The sequence below is a fragment of the Bombus affinis genome, chromosome 4 (genome assembly GCF_024516045.1).
Source record: "Bombus affinis isolate iyBomAffi1 chromosome 4, iyBomAffi1.2, whole genome shotgun sequence".
Lineage (NCBI taxonomy): Eukaryota > Metazoa > Arthropoda > Insecta > Hymenoptera > Apidae > Bombus > Bombus affinis.
In genome coordinates, this window is record NC_066347.1 from 6249680 (window position 1) to 6273600 (window position 23921).

General features: G+C 37.1%; 1 protein-coding gene across 3 annotated transcripts in view; it reads right to left on the minus strand.

The window, feature by feature from the left end:
- Positions 1-23921, minus strand: part of LOC126915711 (uncharacterized) — a 112202-nt gene that overhangs the window by 35417 nt on the left and 52864 nt on the right. Inside the window, exon 1 of one of the 3 annotated variants that reach the window (XM_050720653.1) lies at positions 23290-23879. The exons of 1 other annotated variant lie outside the window; for it this stretch is intronic. The gene's annotated coding sequence lies outside the window, so the exon portion shown is untranslated. Of the gene's footprint in view, positions 1-6238; positions 6927-23289; positions 23880-23921 lie in introns of those variants that run through there. One more of the 3 variants, XM_050720652.1, reaches the window with a different exon arrangement.

Here is a 23921-nt window from a genome sequence, read left to right on the forward strand (position 1 = left end):
AGCAAGCTCGAATCACAATTACTATTAATACAAAACAGTTACAAATATAAACTGAAATACCTGGTGCAATTAATTGACGAGTAATAGCACAACGCATATTGATACTCCGTCCTAAATGAGTGCTCGTTTACCAAACTCCTACCTATGCTTCTTCCGATTCCATAAGTCAATTAAAATGAAAAGAGGATGAACGATGTATCGTTAGAAATGATACTACCTGAATTCATCATCTATGCGATTATCATAGTCGAACACGCGTGTAAGAGAACTTTTCCGGCAGATACACGAGTTTTCAATATTCATTCGTTCGTGAAGATTGATTAAGTAAGTGGAAGTACTGGTTGAGACGTTCGACGCGATCAGCCAGGACAATTTCAACATTTTATGCACGCGCCAGCTGGGAAATGATTAATTGGTCGATACGAAATACAAGCGAACGCTACGAGCATGAGCAATTGCTCGGAAGATATTTAGCGGAATCAATAAAGCTATCGAGGATCGTGAATAGCGAAATACAAAAGAAGTACCATAAGTTATGCAGATATATTAATATTGAATTGGAAATAAATATAACATAATTTAATAGCTTTTATATTTTTCTTTCTTCGTTCTCTTTTTCTTTCGTGGTTTCATCGCTATGAGATTTTCGTATATTCGTTTCACAACGTTTTATTCTATTGGGTTAAGGAAAGGTAAATAATTAGATACACGAAAAGCAACATGGATTATTCAGATATTTCAGTGTTAAATTAGAAATATAGTACGCTACTAAAACAATTGATGGATCGTTCACCGTAGTTTGATTTGAATGGGAGTAGTATGAACTGTTGAAATAACAAATTTTAATTTCAAATGTTACCCTACTGACATTAGCCACAATAAACGTTCTAGTGTCAGTCAGCTCATTATCTTCGATCACACCGTAAACTCGATATCGGATAATCAACTCTCCTAACTAGTAAAATTATATATATTTTTAACTGATAAAGCTATACGTATTTAAAATTCACATCTCTCACAGAATAAATACCTCGCTGCAATTTTGCAGAAACATTGAAACAGAACTTAAAAGATATCAAACTTGCATTTATGAAATTTAACATAAACTCTTCAATACCCACGACAGGCCAAAATACAAAATCCAAACAAGGCAGATAAAGGCAGGAAAATCTCTCGCATTTTTTCCGCGGTTGCGATGAAAAATATTTTTCAAGAATACAAAGGATATAAAAATAGGCAGCACGGTTTTCGTTAAACAAAACCAGCCACTTGCAGAATACAAGTTCGCGACTAAAATAGTAGATCATAAAACACTGTATAAAAATTAACATAAACTTTCCAAGGTTCAGAAAAACCATAGAATAAAGATACAGAAAGGAATTAAAAAATAAGAGAAAAATTTATGTAAAGTAAAATCGTATAATACTTCACGTAGCTATCGGACGTGGAATGCATATATCGTCCAAAAACTTTCTCCCATCTTTTACCAATTACGTTAAAAAGACGTTTTTTTTTTAAATAAAAAGAAACAAAACATAACAGGCACCCTTTGCGTGAAACGAAAGCAAGCACACGCGTTCGCGACCACCGTGACCACATGAATCATTCGGCTGCAATTCGCTTTCCTGTCGCAGGCCCGAGAGTGCAAAATCAACGAGAGAACTGACGGGGCAACGTGTACTTGCGGGTGGGTAGCCGGCGAGAAAAGAAACACATCTCAATGCGTGTTTTCGCCCACGTCATCCCCGCCGTTTATATTTCTCTAGCAAGATTCGTGGTGCGCTTTGGCGAAGCGGTAATCGCGCGCGCGCACACATTAATGTCTTACTCCTACGAACACGGCACGGTGAATAAGCGAATGAATTGCCTTCATTACCACGATATATGCGGCGCCGCGAATCGTAGAAATCGAGGTAGCCACATCCGCGAGACCGTGGATTTGTTTAATAATAATGAACCGTAAGGACAATACGACACCATTGTAATTAATCACCGCTCGTTGTTATCTTGTTTCATATTCTGAGAAAGAGACTCATGACTTTAGAAATCATATTTAACCTTGGCAAATTCTTTCAATTTTTATGGAAAGTTCTCGTTCTTGGTCTAACAAATGCTACGTGTTTTAACGTTTTCAGAAAAACTTTGACGTTGCTTTTGGCGTTTACAGGAATGAAATATCTGGTATCTTTTAAACGATATTTGCCACAATGTAAAAGATAAGAATTTTCTAATGGTTTTTGAACAAATTCGGTAGATAGCGATATTGAAATTTGTACAAGCAACGTTTTATCAACCTAAAAAATTTTGACCACAGATAAATGTACACGTAGTTGGGACGAATAGGTAGTTGTAACGTAATGAACGATCGCATATTCGACTTAAATTTCAAACAGGAAAAGACATTATTTAAAAGAGAAGTGCGCTCGGGAATATCTGGGTTACGTAAATAAATCTTTGTTACTACACATTTTACACGATCACAATCAATTACCGATATCGTGAAATGCATTCCTTGCACAAGTGCAACTCAAACGAAACCCGAATATCGTATACAACCGATTCAATAGGAAACTGACGTTCTGTCGGCGAGGAGCCAACCTGTCGGAGTTGGTTCGCGCAGAAATCGCTCAGCAAGAAAATGAAGATTGACATTCACGTTGTCTGAAAAAAATAAACGGAGACATCGACTTCGTGAAAGTTGGTGCACGTTGCAAACAATGCCTTAACCGCTGAACGTCGTCGTTTCTCAGGGGAAGAAAACAGAACGATGTAAATCTTCGAACCGCGAAATGCGTTAAAACAAGCCACCCCCGCGACATTTACAGGTAAAACGGAACTACAGCGTTGAGAAACCGCAACCAGGACATTTACAGTCGTTTAAATATTTTTTTCGACGTTTCGAAGACAATGTTTCGACCACGTTGAACGTGCTATTGTTTAGCCAACATGTGGCGATAAATTGGTATGTAAATTTTAGAAACTCGATCTTTGATCTCGATAAGGCTTCCGTGCAGCATTGGTTTAGATCAGTTTTGTAAAATGGTAACGCCAAACATTTTCTCTGTAGAAGTAGTATTTAAGTACTTTTAATTTTAAATCTTGCTTTAACAAGAAATTACGTATGAAATGTATTTCTTTAAATCATGTGTAAGGTGTTCAATAAAAAATTGAATTAGCATAAAGACGACGACCATTATGTAATTCCACAACTTTAATTTTAAACGAGAATATTTGCAAAACGAACAGCGATGATTGACAGTTGGTAAAGAAATATAAATTTATTAAATGCATCATAACGATAAATATGAAAATTCATGTAGTTTTATACGATGTTTCCAGTTGCTTCGTATGAATATATAATGAATACACACTTCTATAAAAATATTGAAGATATCCATATCTTAACAATGTTTCGTGTTCTCTCATTGAAATCGAATTTAAATCCATGAAGCGAAACCACGTAATATTTAAAATTAAAATGAATTAAACGATTACAAAACAGTGACAATGTGCAAAAAAGATTACGTATTATGTGATTTAAAATTTCGAACATCATATACAATATTGTATACAAAAAGCTGATTATTCGTCATTCTGATACAAACGAGTTTGACGCAAGAAACGGGCACTTAATCTGTTGACTGAAGAGGAATTTAATACTTCCATTGAGTTCCTAATCTCTTTAACATAATAATCTTTGAATTTATAAATCTTCTATTTTGTAATATTTTCTTTCATTTCCATTAAAGCTAAACATCATATTTTATGTATACAAAAATTACTTTTATTCCTTAAATTCTTTCTTTCAATTATTTCTAACTCTTAATTTCGTGATTATAGAAATTTTTAGTTAAAGTAATAACCCAGTTAACAGATTAAAACATCTACATGAACCTCGTTTTCTGACAACAGCCAACATCAATTTCCATCAACAGGTTTCTCTCGCGTCACAGCTGATCCATAATCACGATCCCACACAAGGTTAGCGTAACTTTCAAAATTATTAAGCAAACATTCGATGTTCGCCGGTTATCATTACACGTGATTGCCTGGAGAAAAAAGAAAAGCCTGGCTCGCTGAATTACATCGAATTTGCATACAGTTTTAATCGTCCTTTACGACCAATTATCGTCTAACATGCTATCGATGCATTTAAAATGATGCAGAAAGGGGGAGAGAACGCGTTCGCAAAACGCAACTTTCCAACCGATTGTCATTAGTTCACGGTGGTCCCGCGGGATAAAAAGGTGCACGGGGGAACTTACTTCGTGTTCCCTGAGCGGCGTGCTTTCTTCGCTGGGTTGGTATATTAGCATAAACGCAGCCGTTAAATCCGGATTCAAGGTTAACGGCACGTGAAACTCGGCCACCAGCAATGCGGCAGGTAGAGCTACGCCGAAAACGAGACGAGAGAATCCAACGAAAGAAAGAAGAAAGCCAGGCATCTCTGATTAAACACCGCTTTCCTCGCTACATCATTTGGTAATCCCTAAATCTTGTTTTCTGAAATTTTCGACCAACTTATCTCCTATGGAGATGAGATACGAGAGATTTTTCTTGTAGATTGCCAAGAATACGTTCAGGTTTCAACTGTTGGAATCCAGATTTGTTAAAAATCGAAACGTAGACATAAGGAATATTTGATATTGTTTGTGGATTATAATTTATCCTTCGTATAATTTTTATGTGAGCGTGCGTTTGTTCATACATAATTAAATAGTTTGTATATATAATCGCACGTAGTATGAATTATGATACAAAACAGTCGAGTTTTTTGCTATATATTAAAACGAATCTCGTATCGAAGTCATTACGATAAGGAATAGGCTGATTCGGAAAATTGGACATATCTGACAAAGTTTAGAAGAGATACAACGTAGTTTACTAAACTGATTCGTTGTATATTTCCAAATGATATACGTCGAATAAGTTTGCATTTGAATAATATATCACTCATTGAATTGATATAATCTTGAACAAACTTGGAATAATTGAAAAGAATTTAATATATCTCAGTAATGTACGAGTGATTTACAAACCATTTTTCACATAGTATATAATATTTTTGAAGAAAGCGATAATCCTCCAAAAAATTCACAGAACTGGATTTTCAAATTTTCATAAGAATACGGTTCAAGCATCTTTGAATATTGAAACGCTGTCAACATACGTGCATTTAAATAACCGTGGCTATACAGAATGAAGACATTTCGGTATTCATACATCAGAATTTCTAAACACATGAACAAGCAAGCACAGTTTACGATATATCCAATATTCGAATGGCTATAAATCATTACGCTCAACCTTCTCAGTTTACGCATAAAAAGCGAAATGAGTCAAACAACCGTTCCACGGCTCAAAACACATGTTACGAATCAAAATATATACCTACGTATCGTGACGATTCTATTCCCACTTGCGTATATCTGATACTGCTATTATTCACGATTTATATTAGACAACGGCCATGCAATCGACAGAGTTTGTTCTTTATTATACATATTCATGACTAGAATGCGAATATTTTCGCGATTTCATATTTATACATTATGTACATAATAAAAGAAACGGAGCTTAAATGGAGATTTATTTCACTTACTTAATAGATGGAATATTTCAATCTTTCTGCATCTTATACGTACTCGAATTTCTACATAAATTGAAATTTTCCATAAATGCATGGACGATATGGATGTATCTATAGTCTACTCATGACTAAGTTATAGACGTGTATGGAATTTTATATTTTTACATAATTCAAGAAGTGGGAAATAATAGTTGGAATTATTAATAGAATATTAAATGTACGAGTCTCTGAATACTTTCTATATCTATAATTTGTAGTAACAGAAATTTCTTTTATTTATTAAACTCATTGTTAAACTCACCTACTATTTTTGCATATTACACGTATTCTATAAATTTCTTACATTTAAATTTCCCTTAAGCGCGTGAAACTCCGCAGTGTAATAACAATACAACAAACTATTACAAAACCCCAAAACATTCCTCTTTTTATCTCCAAACGTATAAGAATCCAATTGCCAGATATCACTACGTAGAAACGTCTGGGTAACATAGTTCAGGAGAATGCACTTTCTAATCGAAAATCAAAAGCGCGTGACATAAACAAAACCATTCTGAGAAAGGTGTTTCAAAGTATCTGTCCCCTGCACAGTGACAAACGAACGGCAAACTTGCTATGTTTTCTTTTTTGGGCAATATATGTACTCACTGAAAATTCTCGTCTCCAGCGATGGGTCAACCGTGAAAAGTTCGTTCGCTTCGTAGAGATCGTCCTCGCGACAAACGTTCAAACATACGAGGTCTGTTACTAGTACCAGGGAACCGCGTTGCGGCTTCATTTGCATCACTATAGCACGGTATCGATGTCAACGTCTCGGTAAACTTTAAAGTTAAACAGGGAATGTTTCTGTCGTTTCGGTCGCGACACAAGTATTTTCTAGTTTCCCTTTTTTTTCCACTTTTTCCACCGTGCAGTTCTCACGATCCCATTTTCTATTCTTTTCTTTTTTCTTGTCATTCTTCCATTTCGAGCGTTCGATCGTTCCTGGAATCCGTTTAAACTGCTTCAGGTCCGATTTAAATGACAATCACTATGAAATATGCATAAACGTTTATTGTACGGAAGCAGAACACGTGTGGGGATAATTATACGTTGCTGCAGATAGTTAGCGTCATTGTTTCGTCGGTTCTACAGAATTTACGATTAGTTTGTTGCGCTCAGCTATACCTACGCCTTAAGCATATGTAGCGTAAAATTGTTGATGCTCTGATGAAAACACCACGTTAGATTATACTGGTCAAACTTCATTTATTGGAACAAAATTTTAGGCAATGCTCCCGAAGGAAGCACATCTTTAATTCTTGTTCGATACATTTCCCTTTCTTCCAACAAAATATTCATCATATTATATAATTTTTACGAGCCTATATATAGCTTGTATCATAGAAGAATTATATCTAAATAAATCATGGAGTTTTTACAAACTCAAGGATTCTATGTGCATCTGATAATTTTTATAAATTCAAACATCTCCAATTTATGTAACTTAATTCGCGAACTCCAGTTATAAGAATTCCATTCATGGAATTCTATTATAATATTTAATTTCTCTCTCATACACGCGCATCCAACATTTTTTAACAAACTCAGGAGTCTTAAGCTCGAGTAACTCGATTAATCTGACTAATTGTAAGGCTTCAAACCATATTTTACAGTTTCTTCAATTTTTGCTCCTCCTTTCTACAGCGCATTAATAATTCTCGAATAAATTGTCGATCGGATCGAACAGCCGAGAGTCGACTTAACGGAATGGAACGTGACTTCATGGGCCTTGAATTATATCTCCCGTTGCAATTTCACGTTCCCGAAGAAATATTCGGTCTAAACACACGTTGGAGAACGCGCGTTTCGCTCATCGCCCTCGGCACGCGCCAAACAAGATGGATCGTACGTGAACGTAGAAAACGGATGAAAAGAAGGATGAGGAAGAGGAATATAATACAGCCGATATGATGTATACGAGGGTAGTTAGCCATGGACGGCGATTTACGTGTTTATCTGGTGAGAGTGACGCGTAAGACAGACCGACAAACCGATGAATTACGATATAAATTACCGCCATTTGTCGAAACTATCCGGCTCCATTTGCGGTTCACGGTAACATTATATTTGCTTTCATTACTCGGTCGCTTTGTGTATGACGCTTAATATTTTATCTTAATGAGCAGAGAAAGGTAATTACTTGTGAGAAGAGTGATTATGCGAGCTGTTTGAGTTGTTATTTTTAACGCTAGAAGTACTGGGCGTACCGTCATGTGTGTACACTATACAAACGCGTTGATGATTACAATTAATAAAGTACAATGGGAAGAAATGTATAATTACGTTTTTATTTCAATAACAGTTGAACATGATGTTTTTACAGTAATTGCGCAAATAAAAAGACTGAAACTCTTTGATGAGTTAATACAACGAAGTGAGAACGTACAGGGCGTTTTGCTCGAAGCAAGTCATCTCATTATCTTTTTTAAATTATGACGATGCAGAAAACTTTTCGTTCCAAGGTAAACACGTTTTTATGCATTCGTAAATTGTCTTCTGTTGTTCACAATTCTCTCGTGTTTCGCTTGAATCTTGGAAGTCACGTTGTTAAATACTTCAAAGTCACGTTATTACACGTACTCGATCATGTCCAAACATATAAATCGGTATAAACGCGCCTGACAACATTGCCGGAAATCTCACCGTAAATCACCTGTGATCCTCGAATTTTTATATCTCGTACTTGCTCTAGTTTGAGCAATCAACAAGGATTTGTAATGGCTTAAGCCTTAAGAAGATATTTCGTACAAAATTGGAACGAGAAACTATTCGTCTCGATAACAATTTTTTTTTTTTTTATATTTTGTTCAAACTTGAGACATTTTTCAACGTTAAAGAGATATAATTGACTTAAGAACGACTGAAAGCAAAGTTGACCAGACGGTGAATGTCTGCTACCCAGAAGCGAGCTGCTGCGCCCATTTCCGCTGTCATGTCACCGCCACAAGATCCCAGACGCCAACGAAGAGATCGCATCGGGGATCGATTTATCGAGCGACATCGTCGATCGAGATCGTATCGATCAGTCAGTGATGCGGAAAGAAGGGAACAAGAATTCTAAAAGGGCCGATGTCACGGCGATTTTTCAGGTTACGCGTCGCAGAAGAGAAAGAGACGTTTAATCTGCGGTCTCGATCGTCCGTGTCCGAGGCGTGGATATTGTGGACAACCGCGATCCAGATCGCGACGTCGCGTTAATTGACGGGGATTTAGATTAATTGTCGACTAACGAGGATTGCAGATTTATCGGCGATAAATGTCGCTGACTTTTTGCTCTTTACTGTTTGATTGGCTTCTTGGACGATTCCAGAACGGGTTTCCGAGTTGTAGGCAATTCAAAATGAGATTGAAGGCTGATAGAACTTCTTGGAACTTTAAATATTACAGATGGAATCAAGCCATAGTTAGACACGAACGATGATAAGTTTGAGACGAGCCAGTGTATGTTCAAAGCTATGGTTATAGTCAATACGCATTGTGACGAATATTCGTCCCAATGAACACGCGAGCAATCAAATACAGTGGCTACAAAAGGTGTTTGCACACCATTATCTACTATAGCACTTACATATCGATTAATTCATTCCAAGTATATTAAATTTCATGTTACAGTATACTACTTTTGCATGACTATGAAGATTTGATACTGTAAGAATCAGATATTGTAAGAAAATATGTGCAAATATTTCTGCAGCCACTGTATATGGATTTAATCTCCGGATGTTTCGCTTATTAAGACGACACTTTGTCGGAACGCACGTCCTAACCATGTAACCTTAGAGAAAATCTGTCTGATCGTGTCTGCATACTACGTCTAGACGCTCTTGTTTGACACAGGAAATCCTACGTTCACGACATAGTTACGGGTAGCAGAGCTACGTTATTCACTGTCGACAATGCTTGGCACACGGGTGTCGTTGATTTCGACTTTTTAGACCAGTTGCAAGGGAACGGGGTCGAGTAATCCCAAGCGGTAGCCGTCCGCCTTATCTGGTAAACTGTGGCAACGACAACGACTCATTGTTGGCGAGGGAACCGCGTGCCCTGTGTTCACATAACAAGGCCCTAGCAACGGTTTCGTGCGATGAAAATAACCGGTCGGTGTGGGACGAATGAATGAATCGTTTCGAAATCGCGGGGGGAGAGATATACCAGATGTTGGACTCTCTCGTGTCACTCTGCTGCTGGATATTCGAAACCTCGTTACCGACTGGCTCAATTAGATTTGTGATCATGGTGTCGCGCGGCTGTAACGAACCGGCCAAGTTAATGTTAGGTAGGTTCGAAGTGTTGTTTCGACTTGTTTATTGAGTGTACTGTGCAGGATGTGATTTTTGTGAATGAGGTTGGATCGAGACAGGTGTCCTAGTGTAGAGTTCCGAGGAAAAGAAATGTTTGTGGGTGTAATAGGAAGTTGAGTGGGTTAGATTGATAATGGAAGATTAAACGTTACGAAACGATCGAAGTATCGACGAAAATTAAATCCTGGTGCGCGACGAATCTACTTCGATTTAAATCACCATACATCGTACGTTTAAAAAGTGTGGTAATTTAAAACGTGTAATTGAATCCTGTGTTAGAAGAACGTGAAGATCGTCAAAGAAGGGTTTCAAGGGCTAAGAACAGAAAATTACAAAAACAATATTTAACCGCTGTTGCAAACAGTTCCAAGCATAGCTTTTCGTTTTTCCTAAGAAACTTGTTCGAGCTGTATGCGTCACTTCTGAAATATATGAGATATATAGGTATAATTATATAATGATAGAAATAAAGATATGCGATATAATTCCAAGAAACAAGTCACGATGTAAAGGATTGGATGGCCAAAACGAGTCTCGTGCGTACGTGTATAGTCATGTAAGGAAACGTTAGAATCTCCATAATACATAATCAATGCACGAGAGACACGCGAACCTACCGCGGCAATCGTTCGATCCACGGTAGCAATCGATAAGCAGTCACGTTTCTGTATTCTTTCTCGCACGATGCAAATTATCGGCACACGAGACCAGACAGGGGCTAATTTAATTACAATTTCACGGGTTAACGCCGCCGCGCTTCGATTCCAGATAGCTCGTGTGGCGTCGCGTTAGCGACAACGTTTTATCGCTAGATACTCGAATCCGACGTTAATACGAGCCACAAAGCGCGGGTGGTAGTAGAAGAAATACAGCCAGAAGATCGGGCAGCTCCTGGCGTCGATGTTCGCGGCAAGGATTGCATCAGTGCGCCCTTAATCCCATTACGAGTAAATAATGGCCCCTCGTGCGCCAACCAGAGAACCGTAAAAATGTTGTGTCAGATGCTATCTGACTGGTTGTCGTTTGGTAATTTACCATACGTCCAATCTCGACGAGTTACACATTGGCTAAAGGTCAGACCGCTTTTACGCTCCTACCCGAGTCGATCGTGGCTTCCGAAGAAGTACCTTCTCTTCTCGGAGCGGTTCGAGTTTGTTAAAGGAGAAGAGAACGGATAGATTAGCGGACAAAGAAAGGAAGGGAGACCAGTGGAACGGTGGGTATTTATAGGTCGTTCGAATTCTATGGACCTCGAAGGGAACACGACGAGTAATAAGTTCCGTTTAAGTCCGAGCTGGCAGATAACGATCGGAATTTCGCGCCGAGCCTCCGACAGATACCGTGTGTATCCAATCTACTTGTAATTATATGCGACGGAATCTGGTATGTACGAACTGTTTAACGGTAAACGGTCAATTGGTGCAAATAGCCGGGACTGGGAGCTACTTAACGAAATTGCCAGTGCACTGCTCTGCGTGCTCCTGATTGCGAGGATTGCTTTGAAAGCGCGTGCACGTATTGTGCAATAACCGACGAACCAGTCCGAGGATATCGTTCGCCGGATATTGCGTACCAACAAGTTCGAAAACCATTTCAATGGGGATGAACGGTACTATACGATTGCTCGAGTCAGGTTATTTCATAAATAATATGAAAAATTTAGGAGATAAACGAAGATATTTATCAATGTATTAAGAGTATTTCTTTTTCATATAAATCTCGACGTGGGAATGAGTTTATACTTCTTTTTTATAAATTATGATCAATAACGAATTACGATCTTGCTGGCATACTTTTCGGAAGAATTCTTCTTTTCCGTATCTTGATAAAAATTTTAATCCATAATTAGTAAGATGGGTTTTATGAAACCATAAAAATTTTTATCTTTGAGATAATTTGGAAGAAGAAATGGGCAGTTTGGGAGAACAAGCAGTTGCGTAACCCACTATACCACCCGTTGTAAATTTCTCAACGTTTCTATCTACGTGATAAAACCACCACTATACTAATTACGTCTTAGAACGCAACATGCTAAATCTAAGACTAAGTACGCATAAAAATTGGATCCCGTCGATTACCAGTTTTCATCTTCGACGATTACGAACGTTCTCGTTGCTTCTTAGTAACATCTGACTGGAACTGAATTTCCATGAAAATCCACACCGGCGAAAGTATCCATTCGATCATCAAAAGAATCCTGGGAAAAAAATGCATAAAAGCGTAGCGTCGCCAAAAACCAGTCCAGATATATCGCTTCCGGTATAATGAAAAATATCAGGCAAATTAACATGGTCGAGCCGATATTGTTACAGTGATTTATGGTATGTAAAACAGCGTTCTGGCGTTCGAAGGGCAAGGAACGAGAGACGTTCGTCGTCAGTGAAGATGGTCAATGACGTCTGCGCGGAATAGCTATTAAGCCGCGTATCCACTGGTCAGACGCAAGTGGTTTATGAACGTTTGTGAAACGGTTCAGCCTTTAGAAAATTGGTGCACGTGGAAATTGATACATAAATCGCATATCTGACGTTAACAGATATTCGTCGCGAATGCTTTCTAAAGGCAGATTTCTATTAGTCGCGTAAAACTTTTGTCAACGTTTGCAAACGTTCGCTAACATTCGTTAATGTGAATTTTCTTCGGTAGGTAGCGGACGTAGAGCATAAGCCATTGTAAACGATCATGAAAATTTGTATGGCTTTAAAACAATGTTGCTACATTAAAGAAAATTGTGTTGTTTCTTTGTGTTCGTAGAAAATAGAAGAAGATAATAATTTTGAGATTTAACAATGTGCTGAGTTTTAAAATAGTTTCTCTGTAGAAAAGAAGAAAGAAATAGAAAATTTGACCGATCATATTCTGGGTTTACATCCAGAATGATATAATGAAATATTACTCATTTATCAATGTTTGTTAAAATTTGCTAGATATCTAAATTAAAAAATTCGAGTGTTGATGAACGTCACAGTTAATATTTATATTTTGCGTAGCGATATCCGGTGGATACGTGGCTTTAGGTGTTTCACGAGACGATTAAACCCGCATCATTGACCGCCCTCTTATTATCCGCGCCCGGTTTCCTTGGCCCTCTCACCTTCTCTTCGCCTCCCGCTTTCTACTTGCATAATGCATAAACGGGGTGAAAACACGAGGAAGCTGTAACGGTCTAACGTCATTTTACGCGGTAAAGAGACTGCGAATTTACAAGAAACCAAGCCGACTGCATACCAACGAGCCTGAATCCCAAGAGGTCTCGTTCATTCCGCAATCTCTTCACAGCCTTAATTCCCGGTGGATCTTTCACAAAAACAGGTGCGAACACCAACCAGGGGATTTAAGCGGATACTTACTCTTGTTCAGTTTGGTTTGGCAATTTGGGAACAAGTTTCCGATATATGATTCCATCTTCCAGCACAAACTTCCAGAGCAATTACGTGCGAGGTTAAATTTGATACACGTAAACTAAACTGGATACTTTATTAAGTATTATATTCGTGATTGCCTTTAGTTATTATATACAAGATAATATGTATTAGGTTGTCCGAAAAGTGTCTTTCTTTCGCAAACGTGTTTTTTACAACAGTGTACCTTCATACAAACGTGAAACCAAGTCTGTGAAATGTCGCGGTGTTTATCTCAACAGAACAAAATGGATCGTACGTAATTCGACAAAATAGTATAAAACAGAAAGCGTTGCGCGTCTACTATTTCCTCATAAAACGAAAGAAACTTTTCGGACAATCTAATACTTCGATTTTGACATTTAACTTACTGGCTACTAAAAACCAAACAGATCAACTTCATCTTCTGAAACATTCGATAAACAAAATTTGAAATACGTTCGTGAATAGCGTTTAACTTTTCAGGAACCAAACGATTCCCCTTGGTAGAGTTGATGAATTTCACTTATCGCTGACATATATCCCATTGTGCCTTATTCGTATCTTTTTTCTATTACTATATTTCTATTAGAATTAAATGTAAGCAATTACTTATCATCGAACGATTAAATTTTGAAGATATCCTAGAGGCAATCGTAGAACTATGACCGTCTTAACATTCCAATTAGACGGTGTAGGTGCATACCAGAGCCTCCTATTGTCCTGACTTTTTCAGTCACGCTAACGCAGGTGTTAGTCGCATTACTCGTTGGATGCGAGGATACCTTTGATTTGAAAGCAAAGTCTGACAATAATATATGAACTTAGTAATGGTAACTTTGAAAAGATAATGTAGCAAGTTCCATACCAGTTGTTTACAAGTTAACAAAGTGAAACGAAGAGGAAACGTTCGAACGATGGAACGCTTAGTTTCGAATAGTTTCCGCGACGTCGTTCCCAAGATTCTCGGCGTAGATAAAGTTGTAAGGATCCGTGTTCGCAAAGACACGGCGAATTGTCAGCCGTGTGAAAAAATATTACGGCTGTGTTACGGTCGTTTACGCGGCTTACTGGTTCTCCTCAGTAGCGTAGCACGTCGGAGTTATTCTTGTACGTGGAATAGTTACGAGCCCCTCGGCTTCTCTGCTTAATATGCATGGAAACGCACCGCTACGACCATATGCTTCGTTTACCGCTTCCAATTTCTCATTGTTGCGAGACCACTAACTCACTGCGAGATTTTCTCGTACCTATCATTGCGTCGGTTTGTGTAATGGTTAAAGCGGCTTGTTAAGTCGTCGACGAAGAAAAAGACGATTATTTCAATGTAGAGTAATAATTACAGGTAATTCAAATAGGTTAGCGACTGTCTTGACAGGCAGCACTATCAATCATGTATATTACTTACGTCTCATTCATACATTTACTCATTATCTGACGACTTATTTTGAAGCAAATGTGTTTAGATCGTTTGAAGAGATCAGTGTAAATGCGCATATGTAAGCGTATGTTTCTCTAATAATGAAATAGCTACGTACTGAAAACGATACGTAACATCCTATTCATCTAAAGGATTTTGTTATGGCTTCAAAGTCTTTACGAACATGTACTGTTATGTGTTAGCATGTTGAGAAGCGTAGAAGTTTCTCTGTTGGAATTTAAGATTCCTACAATTAAAAATTTTATCATTCTTAATAACAGAATTTGTCTCTTACGAATGTTCTTTAATTAATTAAATTTTCCATTTAAATACGCCTTTATTTTAGCTTAGAAACAATTGCCGAAGAATAATCCGCTATTATTATAAACAAAACACAGAGACGTGTTTATCTTCCGTGAGATGATTGAGATAATTTTATTTGCTCCTGGAAGATGATCTGACCAAAATCTCGTATCATCGTATTATGTATAATGTATCTGTGTTTGTGTATCTCCAAATACGGGAATTTCACGTGACAGAACTCGTGCAGTCTACATCTGTCATTTCTACTCAAAGGATATCGAAGGATTAATATCCGTTGACATGATTGCGACTAATTACATATTATTGAGCGACTGAATATCGCGACAGTGGCTCAAAAACGAAGGCTGCTGTTCAATTCAAATGAAATTGTCCCGAGTAAAATGAAATGTCACGGTAGGCAAATTCGCTCGGAGAGTTACTATTTCATCTATGGCCTCGAGCTCCGTGAGACACGTTAAGCATGCGTGAAAAGGTACTAATAAGACACGCGCTGATATTTATTTCTGACAGCTATTGTTTAATATTAATACTCTTTGCATTCGTCGTATGAACAAGCTTAGGGGGTCTTGAATTACCATTAACGAATGTTTCTATCGTTCGATATACGAGTAACCTAAGCTATAAGCTACGATAACTATAACGTATGTGTGCAAATAGTGTGTTATGAAATGCCTGTTGTACTTTTATAAAGTATCTTTTATTACACTTCATTATACATCCAAATCAGCCATATTTTATTCTAAATAGCAATTCGTTGTTTCAACTTAGTTTTAATGTAGTATGAAGATAATCAGAAATTGAAAGACGAGGTCTGTAAACTGTTAAAACGAATAAAGTGAATTCAACGAAACTCGATTTTATTAAATTTGATTTTTATTCTAAATTACAGGACTGTAAATTACCAGATAAAAATTGTCTAAGAAATTTCAATATTTCGCTTTTTTTACTCTAGACATGCTAATCATGCTAATTGTTAAATAACAAACCCTAATGTATTCACACAAAAAGAAAATAATAATAAAGCAAAAGATTAAATACCTTTGATCAGGAATCTTCTAAAAATTCTTAAATAGCACGAATTCAATCATACACAAGATTATAATCTTTTCAACGATGAGTGACTCGTGCCCTCTAAATACACCAAATTGCTATATTTATCTTTCTCTGTTTAGAATAACTAAGACGATCGTTCTACAATTATCAAGAAACACCTGCCTCTTTGCTTATTTATGTCCTCGCGCAACAAAACTTTCGAGACTAAAAAAGTTATTCAGCTCTGCCCTTTTGGAAACTTATTATTCACACTTAAGTGACATCTAAAGTGCACGTTATTTTTTGGGACTGTCACGCTTTTATCGGATGATTTCGCGGGGGCCATATCGATCTGACAGTCGCGTAAAAGCTATGTCAGAATGCGATCAGCACCGACTGCCACGGAATCCTAACAAAGTTAGTGGAACCCTCTGTTGCGTAGCGGGAGTCAGCTGCCGCGGCTGGATGACAAATCGTTGCTCGGCCGACCTGACAGCTAACATCCATTGGCCGTTTTACAACTTGATAAATCGCGTCGGTACATGGGGGAGATCTCTGCATTATGAAACAGTGTACATTAAGCGTACACTTTGAAGTTACTTCTCTATCAGACTTCTATCGATTTTATTCAATTTCTTTCTGAAATTTTTATTTGTTATACCACCTTCATCTTTCTCATTGATTTAAGGTGCATTGACAGTAGGATTATCAACGACATACGTACAAGATTTGTATCCAAGGAAACCACACGAGAAGCGTGTAAGATGTATCTATATTCATAAAAGATATATCTACATATAACACAAAATCAAACACTTATAGCTGACAAAAGATCATTTATGAAGATATTATGAAAAATTATAAATTAGTTATTTCGATCAGTTTGACAGTTTTCGTTGAACAATGTCATTCGATGAGTCGATTAGAACGAGAATTTGTTAGCTCTGCATAAGTAAATTGGACCATTTATGTCCACGCAATGAAACATTTTTACTATTCTAGGCTTTCAAAATTATGAAATATTTATTAATGTCTAAATATTTATTAATGTCTAAATTATGAAATATTTATTAATAAATATTTATTAAATATTTATTAATTTCGCTGGAAGAAATTTAAGAATGAAACAATTTACCTCCTATGAATTCAACGGTCTAACTTGTCTATAAAGCACTGATTCTACTTAATTCGATCCTTTCTAGTCCAACTTATTAATGATTCATATACTCATTTTATTTATGCTCATTAGTTGGTAATGTTTTCCAATTAACGACCAATTAGGATGCGATTGAAAAGTAACGTAGAAAGATGAATTATCGAATGAATGTTGTAACGTGGAATGATTAATGGAATGATAGATTGTTGAGAGGATCGCCTACTCGAAGTAATGGAGAATGTTAGTGGGTCGTTTAATGCTTCGAAAACTTTGTTGTAACGCTGAAGTTGGTTATCGAGTAAACAATTTATTATATCGTAAATGTCTACTCCTACATTTAATCTCTACCATTTTATAACGTATGTCCCATTGTGAGTAAACCCAGGAGTGGGCTCGATATATATAATAAGATTAATTGCCCATAGAGGTCTTATGTCAAATAGGTGGAACGATGACGAAATTTATCTGACAACAATGAAATCAAAATTCTCGCTCCTAAATAATCAATATCCCAAACTCCCATTTCATAACTTAGTTTATTAATTATTTACTCGTTCTAAAATAAAGAATCAATTTCTATTTGTACAAAAGCTATACGGCAACGCTAAAGATAAACGCTTATCATCGTACGTAAGAAAAAGCTTCCTTCCTAAAGTCCGATTTGCGCGAAAAGCCTACGTTAGACCATTATGGAAATCACCAGGCCCAATTTCCATAATGGACAAGTTGCATAAATTACTCCAACGCGCTAAATTTATGCTGCTTGACTAAAAATTTAAATGATTCTAATATCCTTACTCTCTAACGATATCAATGCTATTTATACGGCCACGGTATACGTAGATACATTGTGCCACTTAGAGCAATTTTGAAGTGAAACAAACTATCAAGGAATGTTAATTTAAATCATGGTTGCTCCACGGAGATCGCTATTATCCTACTCCTTTTAATAGATTACCGTGTCATTTTGTTACGAGCACAGCTTGATTTACGAGAAAATCTGCTTTTTAATATGATAGCTAGAGCAAATTATTTATTAGCATTGGCAATTACGAGGGGTGAAACACTATCCCGCTGGAACCAGTTCCATCGTTCAAAAACGAGAATCTTTTAGTGAATAATTGCGCGCAGGGTTGTACGCTAAAATTAAAACTGGAATTAATTATAATATAATCACCTGGTATGAACACACTCGGATGATAACGTCTAGCGAAATAATAATAAATAGCATGAATAAATATCGCGGTGAGGTACCTATCTCGCATTGATTCGATATTTCACGACCAATTATTAAAGTTATTACGATTCTAATTAGAAATGGCCGTATATGATTATAATTAGCTGTACCAATTACGCGCCAGCTTATCGCACGATTGGAAACCTGCTCGCGAACGCTAATCAAATGTGTCTCGATTCTTCTTAAAGATTAAACATAACGACGTTCAATATTTGTATTATTAAAAAGTAGAAGCACATCAAATTCAATACAACTTCTATGGATATAACAATATAATTCGGTATTTATGTAGGTAATTCTAACGGCATTCGTTTCTCTCTTTTCAATTTAATTTTATTCCAAACATGCTGTTCCAAAAGAAACCTAATGAAATTCTTTTTCTAACATTTTTGCGCCTCCTTTCGCCTTTATAAATTACCATCATTTATATTCTTATTATATTCAAGATTTCCTATTCAAAAAAAGAAAAAAAAAAGTAAGAAGAAAAAATGGAACGCAAGGCAAAGACAGATAATCATCGCGGATTAACCTAAAATCGGGAAAAAATAATCCTGGTGTTAGATATTACAAAGCGATCCAGTTTTATCGTATGCGCGCTATTAAGTAGGATTAAATTGAACAGGGGGATGATAAATGCGTTGAGAACAGCTTTCGATGTAAAAGAGCCGCTCCTTAAAAATTCTCTCGCTCTATTTACATCTCCCTTGTCACTATGCATGACTTTCTGTGATTTTTAATCTATAATCACTGCGTGAATTTGCGTCATGGTTAAATCTTGGCTACGGCCACGTGTTACAAGTAATATACATACATATATTTAGCAATGAAAAGATTATTCACGCTCGTATATCTAGTCGACACAAATCGATCTAGACACAAATCGATTTAGGAACAAATCGGTTAGACAGTTTGTTTAAGCAATTCGTAAAGGAAGGAATCTTCAGTTGCCTTTATTAACTAGCTGGGAGATTTAGTACATGTGATAATCAAGTCGAGTGCGTCTTTGGACAATGATCAAAATTAAGTAAAATGGAATTGAATCGATGTGAATTTAATTGGTATCACGGTTAGCATATTCATATGAAGAATTATTCATATTAAGTTGAGGCTACTATGACACACAAAAATTATGCCCACTTGTAAACAACGTTAACTAGATAGTAAGGTTCACATCTTATATTATATACGAGTTATATGTACCTCACATATTTCGAGATAACAGGAACTTAATTAATCCCTTCAGGAAAGAATTTATTTCGAACTGTGGAAGAATTTTCTTTTATCAATGATTAATTATAGAGAGAAATTTTGTCTGATGTCGATGCTAAAATTTAGGATCGATTTTACCGGAGACAGATACATTCATCTTTTATTTAGTTAATTAATGCTAAAATACGACGTTACACGCATATCACATGGAGCGTGAAAGGTTTTAAAGAAAATAATTCTCTTTCTAGCGTGTGTATTGTTACCATAGATATAGTACTGAACTACAATATACGATATCGTAATTTCTTTTAAATAGAATATCCTGTTTAAACGAAAAGAATTCTGAAATCCGATACTATTTTTCAAATATTCTATCGATGAGAATCGACGAAGATAGTAAGTTAATATTTTGGTGGAATAATATCTGAGAACACAATTGAAAATAGTATGAAGAATCATTCGAAAGTTAATTCTGTCGATAAGTAACAAACGGCACGTGATTCATAGTCGAATAAATTTCATCGGCAAACTATTTCTACCACGTTACGAAATGGTTATGTCAAAATTAGTAATGCTTACTTTCTGTGTCAGTATCACATTTGTACAACGCGGTATCGTGCAGTTCTCGGACGTCATTAACCTGAAGGGGCAGTAAGTAAAATTGGAAATCGAATGGTTTTCTCGATGATCGTATCTGCCTGCGAATTCATAATATAAGAGCTAAATCGGTCTGGTATACTAATATACTATACGGCATACCTCTGAAAATAGTTGAACAACGCGGTTCTATCTTATCGACTCGTAACTCCGTTTCACGATAAACGAATCGAGTTAACATTGCTCAATACATACAATGTATCTAATAGAAACTCCTATCACCAGCCAATACCTTCTTACGATCGACTTACGAATATTGGAAAAATCTTCTGGAATCGAGTGGAGTCAATAAGTGGCACTTTTAGTAAGTGTCGCCTCTAATCGAACCTGTGGTAACAAGCCATTTTTCCCGGATAAAATCGAAACTAATTATACCGGGCGTACGATTAACCGAACGTTTTAAAGTGCGAACATTGGCAAACCTAAAATCGTAGATATCGGAGATATCTAATTGGATCGCGAACGAAACGAAACCAGACTGTTGACGCTATTAGACACACGTGAACGCGTGAAACCAGTGAATTGTCGATTTTTTTCTCCTGTTCCTGGAATTTTTAATCAACATTCCACGAGCATTGATACTGCGCCAACTGGCGAAATGTTAATTAAATCGGTGATAAGGTGATTCTCCGATGGCGTGAACGAAAAACCATCGACCCACGGTAAAACCGGCATGGAGAGAAAGTTAGGCGCGTTTTATTCATCTTTCTTGATCTTTCTTGCTCTTTCTCGGCCTTTCTCGATCCTTGGTAGTAAAAGCGATCGCAAATCGATCGTCGACGTTTCTTTTTCAGGTTGTAGACAATGCCAGTGAACTTTTCTCAGGTGGTTATTAAGCGGCAATTAAGTGTTGGCTGCAACGTGCATTGCCGTGCCGATGCTGTCACGCCTGTCAGACGGCGCCACCATAAAATGTCAAGACTTAACAAGTGCCGTGTAAATGAAGAACGTTAATGCGTATTGACGGCAGGCGAACCGGATTTGATTGAAATGTTCCGTGGCCCTGAGGATATTTGCATGCAATCTACGATCGAAAAGAAATCGAATCGACTCAAGATACGCAATTTATTGGAAACAAATCTGTAATTGATTTATCGGTCCCCGGGTTAAATTCTATTGCTATCGAAATGTAAAATAATCTTCGCTGTAGTTTCGTGTTTCCAAAGGAATGCATCTAAACGTGATTGAAGAAAATATTAAAAAACATGCCCCCTCCTTTTTTTAAGGAAGATTGTAGGAATTCATTGGTTTGAGAAATTGATTGATTAGTTTGGTTTATCATGGTAATGTTATTTTCATAAAAATGAAGCTTATAGAGTGTACTTTTTTGATAATGTCTAGTGTTATAATTTCTTTCACACGTTAGTATTTCAGTCGATATATTCGATATATTTAATATATTACATATCCAGTATATCATAATGATAAACAGGTGCATTTAGATAGAAGTCCATTGGACACGAAATTGAGAAAGCGAAGGATATGTTAAATGAACGTGACTGGTAATTGACAGCGTAAATTTGTTCTATTTCTTTATGATTAATGAACTTTCTCTGTTTCCTATATGTTTACGTAAATCTAAAAACAGATAAGTAGAAATATATTTTTCATTTAATGTGCTATATTAGATGCTTATATACAATGAGTAATCACATATTTTACTTTCGGAAAATAAGAAATAGGTTTACCATGTTCCACTTTATACATTCCCTCTTGAATTTCAAGAAACTACAAATAGAAAATCCTCAAAATAGACAGGGAATGTTCAACTCTTACAACTTCGATTCATTTCTGAAACGTTCTTTCAGATAAATGAATACTTTACACGTAACAAATGAACAGTTTCATTATTCAGCTGTACCAACTCAATCTTTGTCGGAGACCACCGAACCACCCTGCGTGAAAAGTCTGACGAACGTGCTGTCGCGACGTCTAAACGCAACATATCGGTGCGGAACTGCCTCTCTGAAATCCGAGAATCTTGTTAAGTGACGAACATTTATACGATCGCCACTAGACGAAGAAACGAACCGGGTTCAACTGAACGCGTCACGGTGGCACGAGATATATTTGCATCCGTACGGCAAACCCACCGCCAGGCAATGCATTACGACTTACGACCAGCTTATCGAGCAGTGACAGTCGAAGTAAATCAATGTACAAGACAGGGGATGCCGGCTAATAATAAGAACTGTTTCTGCGACCACTGTCGTTCCTGTCACATATGACACAGTGTACCATAAAGCCACTTTAATCGACTCCATCCTACGGGTTCTGCTTCTGTCTCGTCGTTTCAATCGATCCATTTTCTTTGATCGCGTACGTGCACTGTGATCGTTAGCCTGTCAATTGTTATGCATTTGTGGGAAACTAAAAGGTGCGAACATGCACAGCAAATATTCAAAGAGTATTTCTTCTAATTTTTAATAGATAGTTCTATCAGATCATTCTACGATTAATATGATTTCTTCAGAGTTCAATGTAAAAATGCTATGAAGATTGTTACTATCGTAAAATCGGAAAGGAAGATCTCATAGAAAAGGGTAGAGTTATAGAAAATACGAGGAAATTCATCGTCAACGGATAATTTTTCATTCTCATCTAATATACAAAAACCAACGACTGGATTACATCTATGGAATTTAGTAAGGAGCTTTAGATTTTAGATAGAACCGCTTCGACATAGTTTCTGATTCGTTCGTTTTTACCTGACTTATGGGTAGTAAATTAAAAGACGATAAAACGTCGTAGAGGATATTACGAATAACTCACTAAAAAAATATCATGAAAATATTCCCTCGCAATTTTTAGAACCTGTTCAGCGTACGTAGCAAATATCACAAGCTCATCGATAAGAAAATACAACCCTGTCCATACAGCAATTGATGTACAAACAGGAGGAAATCTATTCTCAGATTAAGGAATTCCACAAAGAACTTACTGTTTCGCAGACGACTGATGTCATATCATCAAACACGTGGATATCAGCGGTTTGGTCGCTGGTAAACGATGAAACATCGCTCGTGATTGACCCCACAAGGGAACGACACGGCGAGCGATGAATCTCCCCGTAACAAGAACGACGATTTCGTTACGAAGAGACCTGTTAACAGCCGGCAGTCGATGACGTTCTCACTCGATTATCTAACACTTTGCAGAGTTCGATCGTAGATTACACTTACGCGGCCCGACAGCCGCTCTTAGATAACGTTCAACGTGCTCCCGCCGTAGATTATACTGTACTTGAACGTCACCACCAAGTGTTCTTACGTATCGATGACGTGCGTCATCGCCACCTACGAATCCGGTGGTTCGTGGTAAACGAAAGAAAAAAAATATGGGAACGTCAGTGATCTGTGGAGCGTCACGCGGAGCGCACTGTTTCAATAATATTTATGCCGGCCACCCCCGCTGCCTCGAGGAAGTCGAAGAATGTTATTTTCTTAAGCGTGGGTGAAGGGGAGTGCGTAATAAGCGAGTTGGATTTCGGTTGACTGACATTCGCAGTATCTAATCTAGTCCGACGTTTCAAATTCACTGTATGCTTCTTACAAGTCGAGACTCGTTCCGTGC